This window comes from Sorex fumeus, unplaced genomic scaffold (assembly GCF_029834395.1).
Source record: "Sorex fumeus unplaced genomic scaffold, SorFum_2.1 ptg000128l, whole genome shotgun sequence".
NCBI lineage: Eukaryota > Metazoa > Chordata > Mammalia > Eulipotyphla > Soricidae > Sorex > Sorex fumeus.
In genome coordinates this window covers 42,060,097-42,079,371 of record NW_026606185.1, presented here as the reverse complement: position 1 = coordinate 42,079,371, position 19,275 = coordinate 42,060,097, and positions in this window count along the sequence as shown.

Genomic DNA, 19,275 nt, shown 5'->3' with positions numbered 1-19,275 from the left:
TCTTCATGCTGTTGGAATTATGGTTTTGTTGCTGAAATGTTCTGTAACCTCTCTGAGTCTATTTTCTCATCTGAATACATATCTACCGACCTTTGCTATCCTGAATATCATCAGAAATAGTAGATTTAAAAGGAATATAAAAGTGTTAAGGTATAAATTAGATAAATGCAAAGTGCTTAAGAAATGTGAACTATAGATACAAAAGGAAAATCACTTTAGACGTAGATGAAATAAAGAAACTATATTTTATCTTTCATTGTGGTATTGTTTAAAAGAGGTCTACATTGAAAATACATTAAGATTGTGTAACAGTCTTATTTAAGAAAACTATATGAAATAGTCAAGGTTTATACTATGGAGGTCCAAACAGAGATGAATTGATTCTGAGATTTTTTTTTCTATCTATCTAAAACAAAGGAATTGTTATTTTAAAACTTTATGAATATCATTTTACCGCTATGCAGATATTTTGAGAAATATGCTTTTAGATATGCATAGCAATATGCATTTAATAAACATTTTATCAAGTTATATGAAATTAATCATTAGAAAACTTTGTCTAACTGCTAGTAAAAGTTGTGAACTAATTATTAAGTAAATAGCTTCACATTTTCTAGGGAACTGGGATATTCTCTCTGTGTGTATCTGATATCTGGCAAAGGAAGACTCAAGGAGAAAGCAAGCAGCAGTTATGCAAAACTAGTTTCACTTGGGACACTAGGAAAAGGACTAGGGAGAAAAAATTTAACTTTATCCTCATTATGAGTTCTTTATTTTCCAAACACTCAGCTTGGCAAATATGCTGATTTTTCTCTCATACAAGGGTTTTCCTCCACACCACGGAAAAGGAATCAGAGGTTTAATGAGTATAGGTAATTTGCTTCATGTAAACTACAGATCAAATGCCAAAGTGGACATTGAAACTAGGTGTACCAGACTGTATCAGGCTATGTTCCATTTTTCTCTGAAATTTTCTCCATCGTCTCAATTTTGTCTTTCTCTCAGTCCTGCAAGCTTGATCTGTAATGAGCTACATCAAAGAAAGTCCATGCTGGATATTCCATTCAGGTTTATTTGATAGGAGCTCAGGAGAACAAGGGAAGGGACAAAGAAAGAGAAAAAGAGGGATGGTTTATTACCTGATCATTTTTGTGTTGGGTCTGTTTACAAACCTCCCACTTTTATTATCAAACAATCTTTCATTTAACACAATGCTCTTATTTTCTCTCCTAGTAACTTCTCCTTGTTTCAAGCCTAAGGGTGATAATTGTCCGCTTAGTGCTAGGCCCAGCATTCTGTGAGACACGTGCGTCCTCTATCCATCCTCTCAGTGCATTAGTCTCTCCTGTAGTTACCATAAATTGAGTGTACTATCAGTTTGCTACTGACACCGGCTAATAGACTTAAATCCTACTTATATATAAAAGTTGCATCAAAATGCAATGTCAAGGGAAAAACTTTGTGCCACGATTTTGTTGCTTAGGATATGCATTTTGAGATGAATCAAAGTTTAAAGCTTGTTGCAATTTAAGAACATGTAACTAAGAATGACTACTCTCCTAGAACTCTCTTCCCCAGACAGGAAGCATGCTGCAACTTTTAATCATGAAAAATGTATTCACTGTGGAAATTCAACACTCACTCCATGAAGTTTATGTAAGGAATAATTTGAGTCAACAAAATAGGTCAGAGTCATGAGAAAAGTTTAAGAGGAATGGCAGAGTTTAGAGAAGTCAGGAGTAAAACAAGTTGAGATTTTTACATTTTACAAAATCTCAGACTACAATGGGCAAATGTATCCTTTAAGATACATTTAGGATGAGTTTAGGATGAGGTGGAGAAAGCATTAAAGCTACAGTTAAATGTTTGTGATAATTACTTCCTTTTGATAAAAAATAATATCTTGAAAACTCATTGAAAGTAGATTTTCAACGTCTTAGCATAGGTTCTCTTTTTGTTTTCCTGGTAAAAAGGTAATGGACAAAGAGAACTTGTTCTATTATGTAATAAACATATCTCTGCTTGTTTGTTCATCTATTCTATTACCTTTGCTACAAAAAGCTATAGACAGATAGATGAATTAAGTGAAAATTTAAGAACTTATTAGATATGCCATTATTGTTTTCAGAGCTGTCCAATTAAACTTTAAAATGGGAGGCTTTAAAACAAAGATGGTGAGTTCAAATAACTCAAAATGTAGCAAATATTTGTACTTTACCGTTGAGAAGTTAGAAAACTATATATCTATAATGCCTTTAAAATTAGCAATAAAAAGAGTATCCCCTAAAATTCATGTAAAAAAAAGCAATAAAACAAACCAAAAAACAGTTAATCGTGTTCCTGGAAATAAACAGGCATCATAATTTGTATAATGATTTTGCAAAAATATTTACATCTCGCCCGCATGGTAAAGCCTGGCAAGCCACCTGTGACGTATTCAATATGATAAACACAGTAACAACAAATCTCACAATGGAGACGTTACTGGTGCCCACTTGAGCAAATCAATGAATGACGTGAGGACAGTGCTGCAGTGCTATGATATCCTAACAGTAAAAATAGCAGTAACTTGAAATTCTTGAAGTTAAGGTCAATGATTCCAAAGATTTTTGTTTATAGGAAATTTCTGAAGTATTTATTATAATGAAATGTCCTGAGTTTAGTAACTCTAATAAAATAGAAACCTAGAAATCCTCCATTTCAGCAGACATCTATTTATCTTATGTAGAGATTGTGAGAACCAGGCCAAAAATATACTATTTTAATATACTGGTCATAGACATGTGTAGAATGTAGTAAGCTATTTTATCCAACATAAATCTTAGGTTATCTATAAATTTAGTTGTACATCAATAAACTTTTTGGAATATCTTTAATCTAACTTTAAATACTACCTTTTCTCCACATTAGAACTAATCTTGACTTTCAATGCTTCTAAGTGGTTAGCACGTGCTTTGCACAACCCTGCCTAAATTACCTCTGGAACTTCTGTTCTGCTTATCTATTGCCTTTGGACTAGGAGTCCACATTAGGAATGTCGTAGCTGCTGAAAAACTGCTCAAGAAAGGCTTTACAAATTTTTTATTGCTAATTATTTTTTGCTTTATTTCCATATTACTTTATGTTGTCTCTAATATATATAATTATTATTATCTCATCTATATGTATATATATATATACATACTCTCTTGTATATTCAAAATGGGCTGGAAAAATAGCACAGTGGGTAGGGCATTTGCCTTGCACACAGTCCACCTGGGCCAACCCCGGTTGGATTCCTCCGCCCCTCTCAGAGAGCCTGGCAAGCTATCGAGAGTACCACGTCTGCATGGGAAAGCCTGGCAAGCTAACCGTGATGTATTTGATATGCCAAAATCAGTAACAAGTCTCACAATGGAGATGTTAATGGTGCCCACTCGAGAAAATCGATGACCAACGGGAGGACAGTGCTATATAGTGCTATACTCAAAACAAGAAAGTGGCAGAGTTAATACTATTGAATTAAAAATCAGACAGTCTAAGTCATAATTTAGCTTGTGGTAGAACTGATTTTCACTAGCTGGATCTTTGGTCCTTTTCTGTCTCATCCTACCATAAGGGCACAGCTATTTCTAGTCAGTCCCACAGCTACTCCCTGTCTGTGGGACACTTGAGGTCCACATTTTTGAGTCATTATTATTAGTTTCCCTTTTTCTATCTTTTGTGTTTAACTAAAAAATAAAGTGTGTGATCCTTTATTAAGTTATGTATATGCAAGAGAATAAATTCTTAATTTTTTTCTTCTTTTTGGGTCATACCCAGTAATGCTCAGGAGTTACTCCTGGCTCTGCGCTCAGGAATTACTCCTGGTGGTACTCCAGGGACCATACGGGATGCTGGGTTGGAACCTCGGTTGGCCACATGCAAGGCAAACGCTGTACTATGTACTATTACTCTGGTCCAAAATCTTTTTTCTTTTCTTTTCTTTTCTTTTCTTTTCTTTTCTTTTCTTTTCTTTTCTTTTTCTTTTCTTTCTTTTCTTGTTTTTTAATTTTTTATTAGTGCAACACCATGAGGTACAGTTGTAGACTTACAAGATTTGTGCTTGGGTTTCAGTTATACAATGATCGACTACCCATTCATCCACCAGTGCCCATTCTCCACTACCAATGATCCCAGTATCCCTCCTACCCCCCCCATCCTCCCCATCCCACCCCGCCTCTGTGGCAGGGCATTCCCTTTTGTTCTCTCTCTCCTTTTTGGGTGCTGTGGTTTGCAAATGAGGCATTGAGTGGCAATCATATTCGGTCTATAATCTACTTTTAACATGCATCTCCCATCCTGGTAGGATCCTCCCAAACCCCTTTATTTGGTGCTCCCTTCTCTATCTGAGCTGACTTTTCCCCTAGCATGCCTGGCTGACCTCCAAGCCATAGAGTGAAACTCTTGGTACTTATCTCGACCATTCTTGGATGTTCGTCTCCTATTTTGTTACTTTATATTCCACAGATGAATGCAATTTTTCTGTCTGTCCCTCTCTTTCTGACTCATTTCACTTAGCATGATACTTTCTATGTAGTATCACTTGTATGTAAATTTCATGACTTCATCTTTTCTAACAGCTGCATAAGTACCCCATTGTGTAGATGTACCAAAGTTTCTTTAACTAGTCATCTATTCTCAGGCACTAGGGTTTTTTCCAGATTTTGGCTATTGTGAACAGTGAAGCAATGAACATAGAAGTGCGGATGTCATTTTCACCTTACTGTTTTGCCTCTCTGGGATATATTCCCAGGAGTGATATTGCTGGGTCAAATGGGAGCTTAATTTCTTATTTTTTGAGAATCGTCCACGCAGTTTTCCAAAAGGTTTGAACCAGTCGGCGTTCTCACCAACAGTGAAGGAGAGTCCCTTTCTCTCCACATCCGCGCCAACACCGGTTGCTTTTGTTATTTTGGATGTGCCAGCACAAATTCTTACATTTTAAACTGGCATTTAATTCTGGTTTACCAGAATAATTACTCTATGATCTATTATTTGACTCTACTATCTACTCTGATTACTTGATCACTTGATATCCTGTAACTCATCGATTTGCTCGAGTGGGCACCAGTAACGTTTCCATTCATCCCTGTTGCGTGCTAGCGTAGCCCAATGGCATCTGCTTGTTCTAGGAACATGAAGAGCCTCAAACCGATCATTCAGGTTCTTGAGGAAGAAGTCTGACCATCTCGTAGGTGGGCGGCCATGCCATCTTTTGACGTCCCGTGGAATACAGTCAGTAATGGCTCTAGTCCAGTGGTTGTCTCTAAATCTTATTACATGTCCAGCTCATATGATTTTCAATGCCTTGGCAAACAAGACAGCGTCCCTGATTCTTGAGCTTTGATGGAGATTGGAACTCCGGATTCTTTCTCTCATTTGAGTGAAACTTGATACTCCAAGCATAGCTCTTTCGATTCCTCTTTGAGAGACCTGAATAGCGTTCTCATCCTGTTTTTGTAGGTCTCTGAGGCGTGTGTTAATGCAGGAAGAACAGTGGAATTGAAGAGACGTTCCAGGAGCCGGAGGTTCTTCGTCCTCTTAGCTATTTCTTTGACGCTCTTAAAGGCGTTCCAAGCCGCTCTCTTCCTCCTGAGCAACTCAGGTGCCAGGTCATTCGTCATGTTGACTTCTCGACCTAAGTACACATAACATCAGCCAAGTGGCACAAATGCTGACTGACTTTGACCATGAGTGTGGAAAAGTAGGATTACAGCTGAATCTCACAAAGACAATGTTCATGAGAAACAGTCTTGTTTCTGACATTCCATTCACTCTCAACGGAACGACCATCTCCGAATGCAGCAGTCATGTGTACCTAGGTCATCTGCTCCGATAAAAAAAAAAAAACTTGAGATGAAAACATGCCAGTGAAAATTACTAGTCTAGGAATGACACATAATGCACTGGTCAACATAAAAAGTATTTGGGATTTGCATTCACAAGAGCATGTGTTGGGTAATCAAAACCAACTCATACCGAACTATACCTAGATGTTAGGCCAACCTCTGATTAGCAGTGGAGGTTAGTTTTTTCTAAATTCTCTTCCTTAGAAGTCATCCTGACCATTTCATTCACACATGAACCCCTCCACAAAGTGGGTTTCAAAGTTAGAGGATTAAAGCGAGTGTGATATCATTACCTTGTCTCCTGACCTAACTCTGTCACCTTATGCTTGCCCTCTCTTGAGGTCTGACTCTGTGATCTAAGCTGCTGCAAAGATCAAGTTACAAATCCTAGGGATTGCTGAGGAAAGCTAACTCTGCCTCTATCCCATATCCCAGTGAAGCTGAAAGGGTCTTATTTGTTTCCCCTTGCTGAAGAAACAGCTGTGTTGCAGCGATATCCTTCCATCCGACTTTGCAGAAGCTGCAAGGCCTCCTGTGACATGGAATAATGTCCCAGAAACCTGAGCCAGTGGCGAGGTCTGCAGATCAGAGCTTTTGTGGTTCCTGAGGCCAGACTCTATGCCCGCTTGGGACATCTCCATGTAAATGAAGACTGGGGACAAGATTCAGACAGCTTAATCCTGCATTGTAAGAAAAGCTGAAGCCAATGTAAGCTTCAGACATGCTTTCATTTAGAACTGGAATAAAATTCGACTATCTGAACTTATATTTGTCATTATCACCCAGAGAAATGAAACAGTTTACCAGAAGAAAGGAGGGGGAGAAAAAAAGGCTTGATTGGGGGTTGGGGGAGAGAAGGAAAAAGACGTGTCTATATCCTCTCTGAAATCCTGCTCAGAGGATTTGCTGCAAAGGCATTCCAGCTTCAAATAAGACTGATTAAAATAAAATTACTCAGTCTCCTGACCCATAGCAAATTTCATGAGCCGCAATTTGTCTAGTAGTTGAGCTGTGAGTACAATCTGATTGGCTATAATTTAGGTTTATAGTTCCTTTTTTCCCCCCTCAAACACAGTAGAATTCAGTGAACCTGAAATAAAGAAGAAAAGAGGAGAGTTAAAATAAGCTAAGAAAAAAAAAACTAGAAAGAAAAATGTTTTTGAAATATAATAATGCTGCATGATTTTCTTAAAGCATGAATACCCAATGTATCTGGAATTTAGCAAGGGAAAAGATCCTCGATTTTGCATGGGAGCATTTCATTTTAAAGTTCTCAACAGTCTCTGCTCTGCAAGGTAGGACATAGAGGTGAAAAGCCATGAAAGAATTTCCAAGCTGAACCCTGCCGAAGACCCATAGTGCCAAGAACACCTAACCTATTCCCTGGGAAAACTTGTTCTTCCTTTTCAATTCCTGTTGCCTTTTCTTCTCCTCCTGGTTATCAACACTTAATACAAAGGTAGTACCATTTCCAAATAATAAGTGAGTTTTGTAGAGAACATTTTGACTTTTTCAAATATGTCAGGAAAACTCTTTTAGAGGAAATATAAATATTTGGTCATGGTCACGGTCCTCCTGTTGTTCATTGATTTGCTCGAGTGGGGCCAAGTAACGTCTCCATCGTGAGGCTTGTTACTGTGTTTGGCATATTGAATATCCCACAGGTAGCTTGCCATGCTTTGCTGGGCAGATGAGATATGCTCGGTCGCTTGCCAGGCTCTCCGAGAGGGACAGAGGACTTGAACATGGCTTGGCCAGGATGGCTGCACACAAAGCAAATGCCCTACCCGCTGTGCTATCAAAAAAACTGAGATTACATAGTAGGACAGAGATGAGGCAGGTGTCTGAACTCCTCAGGAAATTATCTCAAATAGGTGAACAGTGAGTAATTTGGCAACAGAAAAACCTTTCATCTTAAGATGTGGGACTTTCTAATTCTTTCTCTAAACAGAGCTGATTCTTCTTCTTCTTCTTCTTCTTCTTCTTCTTCTTCTTCTTCTTCTTCTTCTTCTTCTTCTTCTTCTTCTTCTTCTTCTTCTTCTTCTTCTTCTCCTCCTCCTTCTCCTCCTTCTCCACTTCCTTCTCCTCTTCCTCCTCCTCATCCTTCTCCTCCTCCTCCTTCTCCTCCTCCTCCTTATTCTCTTCCTCCTACTCCTTCTCCTCCTACTTCTTCTCCTTCTCCTTCTCCTCCTTCTCCTCCTTCTCCTTCTTCTCCTCCTCCTCCTTCTCATCCTCCTCCTCCTTCTCCTTCTCCTTCTCCTTCTCCTTCTCCTTCTCCTTCTCCTTCTCCTTCTCCTTCTCCTTCTTCTTCTTCTTCTTCTTCTTCTTCTTCTTCTTCTTCTTCTTCTTCTTCTTCTTCTCCTCCTCCTCCTCCTCCTCCTCCTTCTCCTCCTCTCCTTCTCCTTCTCCTCCTCCTCCTCCTTCTCCTCCTCTTCCTCTTCTTCTCCTCCTCCTTCTTCTCTTCCTTCTCCTTCTTCTCTTCCTTCTCCTTCTCCTCCACCTTCTCCTTCTCCTCCTCCTTCTCCTCCTCCTCCTCTCCTTCTCCTCCTCCTCCTTCTCCTCCTTCTCCTCCTCTTCTTCTCCTCCTCCTCCTTCTTCTCTTCCTTCTCCTCCTCATCCTCTTTCTCCTCCTCCTCCTTTTGCTCCTTTTCCTCCTCCTCCTCCTCCTGCTTCTCCTTCTACTCCTTTATCTCTTTCATGCCCTTCTCCTCATCCTCTCCCCCATTTTGGGCACTACATACAACTCTGTGGTGGAAGGTTGAATGCCAGTCATCATCAAACCTTAACCTCCTACATAGAAAGCAAGAGCTCAGACCATTGAGCTATATCTTCTGCTATCCAGAACTTCCTTCTTTCTTCTCAATCTGGAAAATGACTCAAGAAAAAACTGTGATGTTCCATATCTAGGCTGATTTCTAGGTGCCAGGATGAGGTAAGATGTGCTAAGTTGCATGAGGAGATGTTAACAAGGCCTAATTATTTAGAGGTATGTGTAATATTTATTTGATATTAAATATTTATAATGATACAATAGTCGTTTCACTTTTTCCACCTTGGAAATAACTGATACACAGCAAAAAAACACTCAATTAAAATGGGTGGAAAGGAAAATGAATGAAAGAAACTTTCCATCTGTGGACTGTGCTTTATTCAACAAAGAGCCCTTTCCTCAGCCTGTGAAAAAAGGGCAACAAAACACAACGAGTAAATCATCTGCCTTTGAGATGTCTTATAACTATTAGCAGTTAGGGAAAGAAATAGAAGGACACAGATCTTCTAGGCAGTACTCAGGAAGATTAGGGTCATTAATGGGGATTTATGGCCTACTGAGACAGACAATTCCACATGGTTTGGCCCAAATACTGCTGAGAACCTCTAGGAATACTCCCAGGGGTGCTTCCTGATGGTTCTAGTGAGGAGAGTTATTGGCATGTGGTGTCAAGCACTGAACTAAGAGCCTTGTGTATGAAAGGCATGCATCCCTGACCCCTAAACAGTCTCCAAGTCCAGGAAAATACATTTTCAATAGCTCTCACCAAAATGGTAGGTTCAGCAAATTCTCTACTCTCTGCTTATCTTTTCTCTCTAATTGGAAGGATGCTACTTCTATGGGAAGAAAGCCAGCGTGGGTTCAGACAAAACTCAGTCTGAGTATTAGCAATATAAGTTTTGTGCTAACTGGGACAAATTGCTTTGCATCACTGAGGCTTAGATTCCTATTCTATAAAATGAGAATAATAAAATCTACCTTGCATGAATGTTAGGAGGATTAAATAAAATGAGGTATCTAAAATTCTTGGTACCTAGTAGGATCTTAATAAGTGAGCATGGTTATGTTAAAAACATATGAAGAACACTTGGCATTTTTCTGCAAAAATCCCTCTCTCTAATTTGCTCCTTCTCATACATTGCTTAAGGCCACTCTGAAAAAGGGGGCGATTTTATGAACTACCAATGGTTATTTTAAAATATTTAATCACAAGAGAGAGTGTCTAAAATGAGAATCAACTATTCCTCTTATGTTTTCAGGATTGTCATAGTCTCATTAATTTGATATTCAGGAGAACATGGAAAATTGATTACGACTGCGAGCTATTTAACTTTTTTATTATGAAAAGATTCAAACTTATGCACAAGTAGGTAACGAAATCTATGTAACTATCAGTCATCTTCAGGTAATATGGAAATGCAAACCCTGAAACTCTCATAGTAATACTTTTAGATTGTGTATTTCCTCTTCAAAAATGATTATATATATATCCATATATATTTGTTCTTATTTTATATTTGATAAAGCAGATTCATATATGTTGTATTCATTCTCAAATCACATTTTATCATAAAGAAACAGTCAAAACTAGGAACAAATCTGATGGCCGCTATATAGTTAGTTCTTATTTGGGGATCTGGTTCTCAGCCAGCACAGTTGGGATCTGGCTAAATGGGCTTGTGCTTCAATGTAAGGGTCTAAGGTTATGTTGCTCTTCGGACCCTGCATTGCGCAAGGGTCCTCCAAGTACTGCACGCAGAAATGTTTGGGGATTGTGTTCTATTTGTTTGTCTTCAGCATCGCTCTTTCCATGAAACTTTTTCAATGGACAGGCTCTCGGGTGGAAGTTGGGAATCATGAATGACCATTTGTTTCGTACTGTTTTTATCTGCGTTCCATATCCCCTTTTCAGACTAATGAAAATAGCAAATGACTTTTGTATAAAACATTTATAATAGTTTGTGTTCTTCAAACTGTATTTCAGATTTCAGAGCATGCAGTTTTCTTGCCATTTCTATGCAAAAATGCACTTCCTTGAAGATATACAATTCCTTTAATTATATGATAGTTAGAGGTAAATTATTTTCTATTGGAAATTTTCTTGAGTCAACAGGAATGGTGATATAGCATGCTAAAAATTTCTTACTCTGGGTTCCATTAGGCTGAATGATCCTTGTCAAATATTCTAAAACCCAGGAGATTTTTGGATTTGGGGAAGACAGGGCACCAGAGGGTGCTAAAGAGCTGCATAATCTACTTCTGGGTCCTTCTCCACCAATTTTTTTTACAGTAATGGGGTCATTTGGGACAGAATGGGGTGGGGTATGATTGCAGTCAAAGGATGTGTTCACTGGCTTAAAAGTTTGTTGAGGGGTGTACCCACTTCAAGTCAAAGGCCATGTTAGGGGACTGTATTGTGGCAATCCTCTGTTGCTGCTGACTTGACAGTAAGTTTGGTCAATCCCATTGATTGTAAGGAAGTCAACTGTTAAAGATAGAATCAATGGTGCTACTACCAGCTCACTAGCCATTTACAGGCACTCATAAATACTGAAAACGACTGCCCAGAGGCTGAGCTTCCAGGCTTCTTTTAGCTTTACTTTGAATTTGCTACTTCTCACTAAATCAGCAGAAGAGAGGAGTTGAAAGAGCTGAAAACAGCCCAAGCTGCTCCAGTCTCTCAAGAAAGGAATTATTAATAAAATGTCAAGAACTGTGTGTTATGCTTCTTTTGAAAAACTTTTTTAAATTCATGAAATATCAGGTTTGGTGCTTTGGGTCTCTCTGCATTCTTGGTATCTCTACTTCTGTTTCTCAAGAACAAATTACCCACTTACCTATGAGATAAAGTGCATTTGCTCATATGACTGTGAATATTGAGTGTCTAACAACGTGCTTGCCATGGTCAATGGCAAGCATGGTCAATATAAGACAATAAGAGATTCTAACCTAAGAATCCTTATAATGACATATAGTGGGAAAGACAATAAGCAATAAGCAAGTGTGGTCAATTTTATAAGTTGCACATTTTATCTTTTGGAAGTACTGAGGAGTATAGATGTGTATATTTTTATGCACAAATCATAAACATATTAAAATTATCAGTACAAATGATGGATTTTTAATTGGTATGAGTTGAATACTATTTAGTGTCGGTTTAATTGGTTCATTGTTTTTTTCTGAATATATTCTGAAAGGTTGATATCGTGATCTTTCTTTCAAATCATTTAATATTTTTTTAAATTACCATTAATTTCTATTTTCAGGTGGGCATATGCATGCAATGATTTTATTTATAAAGTGCATTGTTCACAATTATTCGTTCATTTTTTTAAAATTCAGTATGTGTACCGGGCATTCACCTTGTTATATACATAGGTTAAGAAACTGCCTTAGACAATATAAAATAATTATTGTGGGCTTACTATAGGGAACAGTCTTGATTTGTGGTAGGAAAATTGGACAGTGGTCGAAGGAAGGTGATCATATGGTGGAAGTGGAATGGAAAGTTGAATGGCTGTAACAAATCATGAACATCGTAAACCACACTGTTTAAATAAAGTGTGAGTGTGGAAATTTAAAAATGAAGCAGTATCAAAATTATTCCGATAATAATGTGCTCCTAAATATGCAATCAGGTGCTCCTAAATATGCAGTCTCTCTCATAAATTGGAGAGAAAGAAAGGATACAAAAGAAATTATTCATAACTGTGAAAGTTTTCTGATAAGAAACTACATCTGTAAGCAAAAAAAAACAAAAAAAAACCCCAAAAACCAAAAAACAAAAATCCTGCCTTAGGATAAAACAATGAATAAGATGCAATTCCTGAACACCAAGAGTTGACAGTGTACCTGGAGGGAAAAAACAAACTGCTCCATATAGAAACCCTAAAAAAATAGATACACACGGAGTATTACCAAAGAGTTGGAAGGTCATCACCCAAACACCTGAGGTAAGTAAATAAAACATCTTTTGGAAAGAGGTGGTATCTGAACTGAATTCTAAGAAATGAATTTATGCAATAAAGAAAGCACAGGGATGGCTGATGAGGGGGTGTCAATATGTGTAGTTCTTCAGTATAACAGAACCTGGTACATGCTGGAATTCTCAGATTATTCATCAGGAGAGGTCAAGAGTCAAGGGACCAGTAAAGGTGAGCTTGCGGAGGCAGGGAGAGAGGATCAGTTCCAAAAATAATCATGTGTCCTTTTAAGGGATTCATATTTTATGCTCTTGGAAATGGGAGTCTTTGAAGATTTCTAGGGAGTACTTTGGTTTATGGCCAAATTTATAAATGTTACATTCAGGACACCGATTATAAAATGAACTAACCAGAGGCAGAAACACTAGTTAGAAGACCATTTTGACAATCGAAATGAAAGATTTAGGGGGAAGGGACTTTAGTGATAGCAGCAGTGATGAAGACCAAAAAAAAAAAAAGTTTTGAGATACTTGGAAATCTTTGTTACTGGTAAACTCCAGGACTTAAGTAGAAGATAAAATTAAAATGGTGTTTTCCTGACTTGAATCAGAATAAAATCTGGTTAAGGGGCTGGAATGATAGCACAGCAGGTAGGGCATTTGCCTTGTACATGGCCATTCCAGATTTGATTCCTAGCATCCCATATGGTCCCTTGAGCACCACCAGGAGTAATTCCTTAACGTTTGTTGAGGGGTGTACCCACCTCAAGTCAAAGGCTTGTTAGGGGATTGTATTGTGGCAATCCTCTGTGTGTGTGGAAATTTAAAAATGAATCAGTATCAAAATTATTGAGGGTACGAGCCAGGAATAAAGCCTGTGCAATGCTGAGTGTGACCCTCCTCCCCCCGCCCAAAAAAAAATCTGGTTAAGACTAGTGCTGTAGGCATAGGGCTTCCAGAAGAAACAATTTTCATGATGTCTCCCATGCTTAAAACAATATTTTTGAATTGGTTAAGTTATAGTACCAAACACTGACTATCAAACATTTTCTATTATTCTATACTTGTATAAATGTGTAATCATATCTCTTTATTAACTGGAAAACAGAGAAGAATTCTCTACTTTGCACTCACCTGCACAAATCTTTTTATAACTGGGGCAACATAATCATATTCAGATGTTCTGCAATATCCAATAATTGTATGTTTTCAGCTTTGAAGTTGGTTTCAGTATGTGTGGTCATTGGTTATCAAACAGACAAATATACAAGCTAGCAAACAAACTGTATCACTGTGTCACTGTCCTCCTGTTGTTCATCAATTTGCTCCAGCGGGCACCGGTAACATCTTCATTGTGAGACTTGTTGTTACTGCTTTTGGCATATCGAATGCATCACGGGTAGCTTGTCAGGCTCTGCCATGTGGGCAGGATACTCTCAGTTGCTTGCTGGGCTCTCCGAGAGGGATGGAGGAATCAAACCCAGGTCGTCTGCATGAAATGCAAATGCTCTACCCACTGTGCTATCATTCCCCCAGCAACAAACAGACAAATTGATCACAATAGGCAATTTGTTTTCACAGTATTTCCCAAGGAACCAGCATATAGGCACTATTGTCTTATATCATCCTGACTTATTACATGTCTCCAGCAATTCCACATTCAGATTTCTTGGATTTCAAAGGAAGGAGGATAATTAAGTTGCATCAGTAGTGGTTTTGAGACTGAAATTTCAGTTGATGTCAAGTATTCACAAACTCAGAGAGATCCAAGTTTGGGGTGACACTTTACTTTTTTTTAAAATCCCTTTGTTCATAAGTGAATTTGGAGAATTCTTCAGGGAAGCATCAGCAGGATACTGAACAACTAGCAATCTCATCTAAATCCCAGTGCTGTATCCACCTTCAGGAGCTGCAGCCTCTTCTGCTCAATTCTCTGCTGCAGTTGAGTAAACAAGTTGCACAAAATCATATGATAGAGTTGGATTAATAGCACAGCAGGTAGGGAAATTGCCTTGCACAAAGTCAACCTGGGTTTAATTCTCAGCATACTATATGGTCCCCTGAGTCCTGCCAGGAGTGATCCCTCAGTGCAAATCCAGCAGTAAGCTCTGAACAGTGCTGGGTGTGACCCCCAAACAAACAATAACAAAAAACCCAAATACCCAAAGATGATAATCAAGATCCGTTCTTGATTCATTCTCCTTGTGGGCAAAAATCATAGATGACTACCCCTACTCCATTTTACACAGAGTAACAGATTACTCATATATATATATATATATATAGAGAGAGAGAGAGAGAGAGAGAGAGAGCGAGAGCGAGAGAAAGAGTGTATATATATAAAATAAAATAAAATATACTAATTGGTTTATATATTTTACTATCCTAAATTATATCATGTAGGATAGTAAAATAAAACTTCCCTGATAGTATAATGTATTTCAGGTATTTATTTCTTAAAGGCTTAAAAAAGATTTAACAATATTTTAAAATGCTACCTGAATCATATCAACTATTATATTTTTAGCTTTTGGGAAATTATATAACAACAATTACTTTGTCACTATAAAATATATTAGAGATTTTTAAAAAGCATTTACTTGTATGCATGAATATAGAATATTAATATGTGAAAGCTGTATAAATTTCATTTTATAATCAAAGATATATATATATCTTTAATAAATAATGTCATTATTTAATGCCCACTGTGTATATGCTCTAATTTATTTAAGCTATTGGCATTTTTTTGTTCTTGGGTCGTACTTGGAGATGTTTGGGACCTCTACCCTGCTACGTGATCAGTGGATACTTCTGGTTGTGCTCCGGGAACTATGTGAGGACAGAGATCAAACACGTTGAGCCACTTGCACTGCAAGTGCCTTAGACCCTGTACTTTCTGGCTGGCCCTGGTATTGTATTTAGTTTTGTTCTGAACTTTTGAGTTTGTTGCCACATTGGAAATGCTCAAAGCATACTGCATGTGAAAACTCGGTGATCTCCCCTACTTCAGGGATCGTACAGGGTGCATGGGCTTAAATTGGGTCATATACATGCAAGGCAAATGCCCTACCTGCTGTACTATCTCTCCAGTCTCCCACATTGATAAAATGGAATCAATTCTTTGTCCCAGGAAAAATATTAAGAGAGTCAGAAGTCGTTTGGTCTCTGTGTATTCTTATAACACTATACAAAATTTGTTCAATAATTTTATTATTTTTCAAGAGTAAATATGAAGTAGTATATAGTTTCCTCAAAGAATAGAGAGCCTTTTGTTCAAAGTGGGGGAGGTTTTGCAAGTGGTGCTCAGTGAACCCCGATGGGTCACTGTCTGTTATACTCTTGGGAAACTAGGTCAGTCGTTCATGGTAGAGACTCAGAATATGACAGTTACTACTAAAGCACTGTGGTGTCAAGGATTATCAAGGCGACACTTGTTGATGTCACCCAATGGTAGCAGACTTTGAATCTAAGTCAAATGCATGCCCTAATCGCTATGTTATATTCCATGCCCAAGATATTTAGTATTTGAATTTTTTTATGTTTACCTGTCTTTCTCCTATTGCTATAAGCTCTTCTCTTTCAGATGTAGAACCTTTGACAATTTTCCACGCCAGTGTCTATTTTCTTCTGATCAATTTTACAAAATTTGAGTTATGGATTTACTATTTATTTATAAATAATATAAAATTCATTTGAGTTGTATGTCTTAAAAAGGTTTGAAAAGAATTCATCGGTAGCATACATTAAGCAGGCATACCCTAAAAGAAATTAGTCTTTGGGCCCAGAGAAATAGGATGTTTGCTTTGCACAGGCTGATCCCATATGGTTCCCCAAGTACCACAAATAGTAATCACTAAACACAGAGCTGGGGGAAAGAAATGAATACAGTTAGGTGTGGCACCAAAGTGATAAATAAACAATGATAGTGTAATCAGAAATTTGATTGGTAGGGGTGGGAGAAATTTCTAGAAATCTCTGAATAAATTATACAAGTGTATTATATTCAACTTTTCATGAAACTGTCAATACATTTCCAAAGTAAAAGAATTTTTCCTTATTTTAGCAGTTCGATAGATGAGTACCATATCTGTATATTCACCAACACTCTTCAGTTTTTATTTTATTTAAACTCCTGGCAAGCTCCTCGTCACGTATTCGATATGCCAAACACAGTAACAACAAAGTCTCCAATGCAGACGTTACTGGGCCCGCTCGAGCAAATCGATGATCAACGGGAGGGACCTTTTCTTTACTATTGCTAACATTAGGTATGTTCTGGTGTCTAATGATTCAACTAGCATGAAATTCTACATTTTGATGTTTTTCTTTAAACCAAAATTAAATATATGTTAATAATAGTTGAGATGTTTTTATTTTATTATAATTATTATCATATAATATTTTAAGGGTATACTTTTTATTTTTCTCAAAAACACTATGATATTCACTTCAAATTAGCTTCATTGTAACTGTCCTCCCGTTGTTCTTTGATTTTCTCGAGCGGGCCCAGTAATGTCTCCACTGTGAGACTTTGTTGTTACTGTGTTTGGCATATCGAGTACATCAAGGGTAGCTTGCCAGGCTTTGCCGTGCAGGTAAGATACTCTAGGTAGCTTGCTGGGCTCTCTGGGAGGGGAAGAGGAATCAAACTCGGGTTGGCCATGTTGGCTGCATGCAAGGCAAACACCCTACCTGCTGTGCTATCGCTCCAGCCCCAAATTAACTTCATATTGTCATAAAATTAAATACTATATTGATATAAAATATTCAGTAAGATGGAGGGAATACAATTACTATTTTACATCAACAAAAATTATACAGTGTTTATTTTGGATCAGTGATAAGAAATAATCCCTAGATAACTTGATAACTACAGTTCTGATTCACTGTATCACGGTCATCCTGTTGTTCATCAATTGCCTCGAGCAGGCCCCAGTAATGTCTCCTTCGTGCTAGCTCTGAGATTTTAAAAAGTGCCACATTTGAGGCTCTTTCAGGGGTCAGGAGAATGAGACCCATCATTATTACTGGTTTTTGGCATATTGAATACACCATGGGGAGTTTGCCAGACTCTGCGCGTGGGCAGGATACTTTTGGTAGCCTGCCAGGTTCTCCAGATTAAGAACTAGATAATAAAATGTCCGGGAGCTGGGTTTTATAGTTTCTGGGTCTTGGCCGTTAATGGGATTACACAGCCGGCCGGGGCAGTTGATGGGTGTAACGCCTACATATTGGAAAGTGGGTGATCTGGGTGGAGGAGTCCCCAGTCCCAATCAGAGCAGGTTTGGAAATCTGCGCCCCGGGTTCTGCATACCTGCGTTCCTCTGCAGGTTCCTTCATGCGTGAGGCTCGTCCAAACGTGTGGAGAGTGGTCTTAAGCATGAATGTGGCTGGAACCAGAGGGCTTTCGCTGCTGGGGCTCTGCTCAGGGTGGGGAGGGACTCAACCCACCCTCCTCCAAGGGGCCCCAGTGAGGACAGCCTTGTGCAGACGCAGGAAACTCTGTGCTGTTCTCTTCCCTGAGCAGGGTTTTATAGTCTCTGGGTCTTGGCTGTTGATGGGATTACATGGGCCCGGGGGCGGGGGGGCGGGGGAGGGGAGGGAGGAGGGACAGTTGGTGGGTATAATGCCTACATACTGGAACATCGGGGATCTGGGTGGAGGAGACCCCAGCCCCAATCCGACCAGGCTTGAAGTTCTATTATCCTATATTTATGCTTGTATATCTAACTTTAAAAATTCTTTCAACAATCGATCCCAGTCATCCAATAGGGTCTCATAAGCAACATTATGCGTAATTTCTGAGTGCAGAGATAGGAGTAACCCCTGAACATCACCAAGTATGGCACCAAATCAAAACAAAATAAACAGAATTCTGTCAACAAGAATAATGACTACACAAATTCTTATAATCTTAAAAAACAAACATATATGTGTGTATGTATTACACATACACACACATATATATGTATATATATATATATATATATACATATTTAGAAATTCTGTGCCAGGTCAACAATAGTCAGGAAACTAGATGTTCTGTTTTGTACACTTTTCTTTCCTTGTAGAAACATAAGTTTACAAAATACCACACTCAAATCCATGAAGATTTGAAAGATAGCCATTATGTCTACAGGTAAGATATTGCTCACTCAGACAATATTCTGGGCCTCAGTTTCCTCATTGTTAAAAATAGAAGAATTAAAAATAATAATAAATAAGAAAAAATAAAGGAGTTATGCATTTACCAATTCTCCAAAAATCATCAAAGCTGTGACAGTCATGACTGTATGGATGTGTATTGTCCTTTTTGATAAGAAGAAACTGAATGTCTTAGAATAAAAATTTATTCCTACCATTTGGAGCTGTGGTCAGGAAAGGTAGTACTCCAGAGTGAAATCTATTAAGAAATCATGGAAGAACTGGGTCATTTAGCCTGGAGAAAAGAATACCATGGGAGGGCTTATTATGATCTCTTGAGGCATTTTCTCAGCATCTAAGCCAGATGGCTTTTCTTAATTTCCTTGTTTAGGCCGTGTGTAAATGAAGCCATTATTATGACCAGGTGGCAGATTTCTTTCTACCCATTGGTCTTGCAGTGGCTGTCAGAATATTTGTGGAATATACTTGCATTGAATTGTATTTTTCGTAAGTGATCAGTGGAATAAGTTAGTAAAAGCTGTAATATGAAGATGCTAGTTGAACAA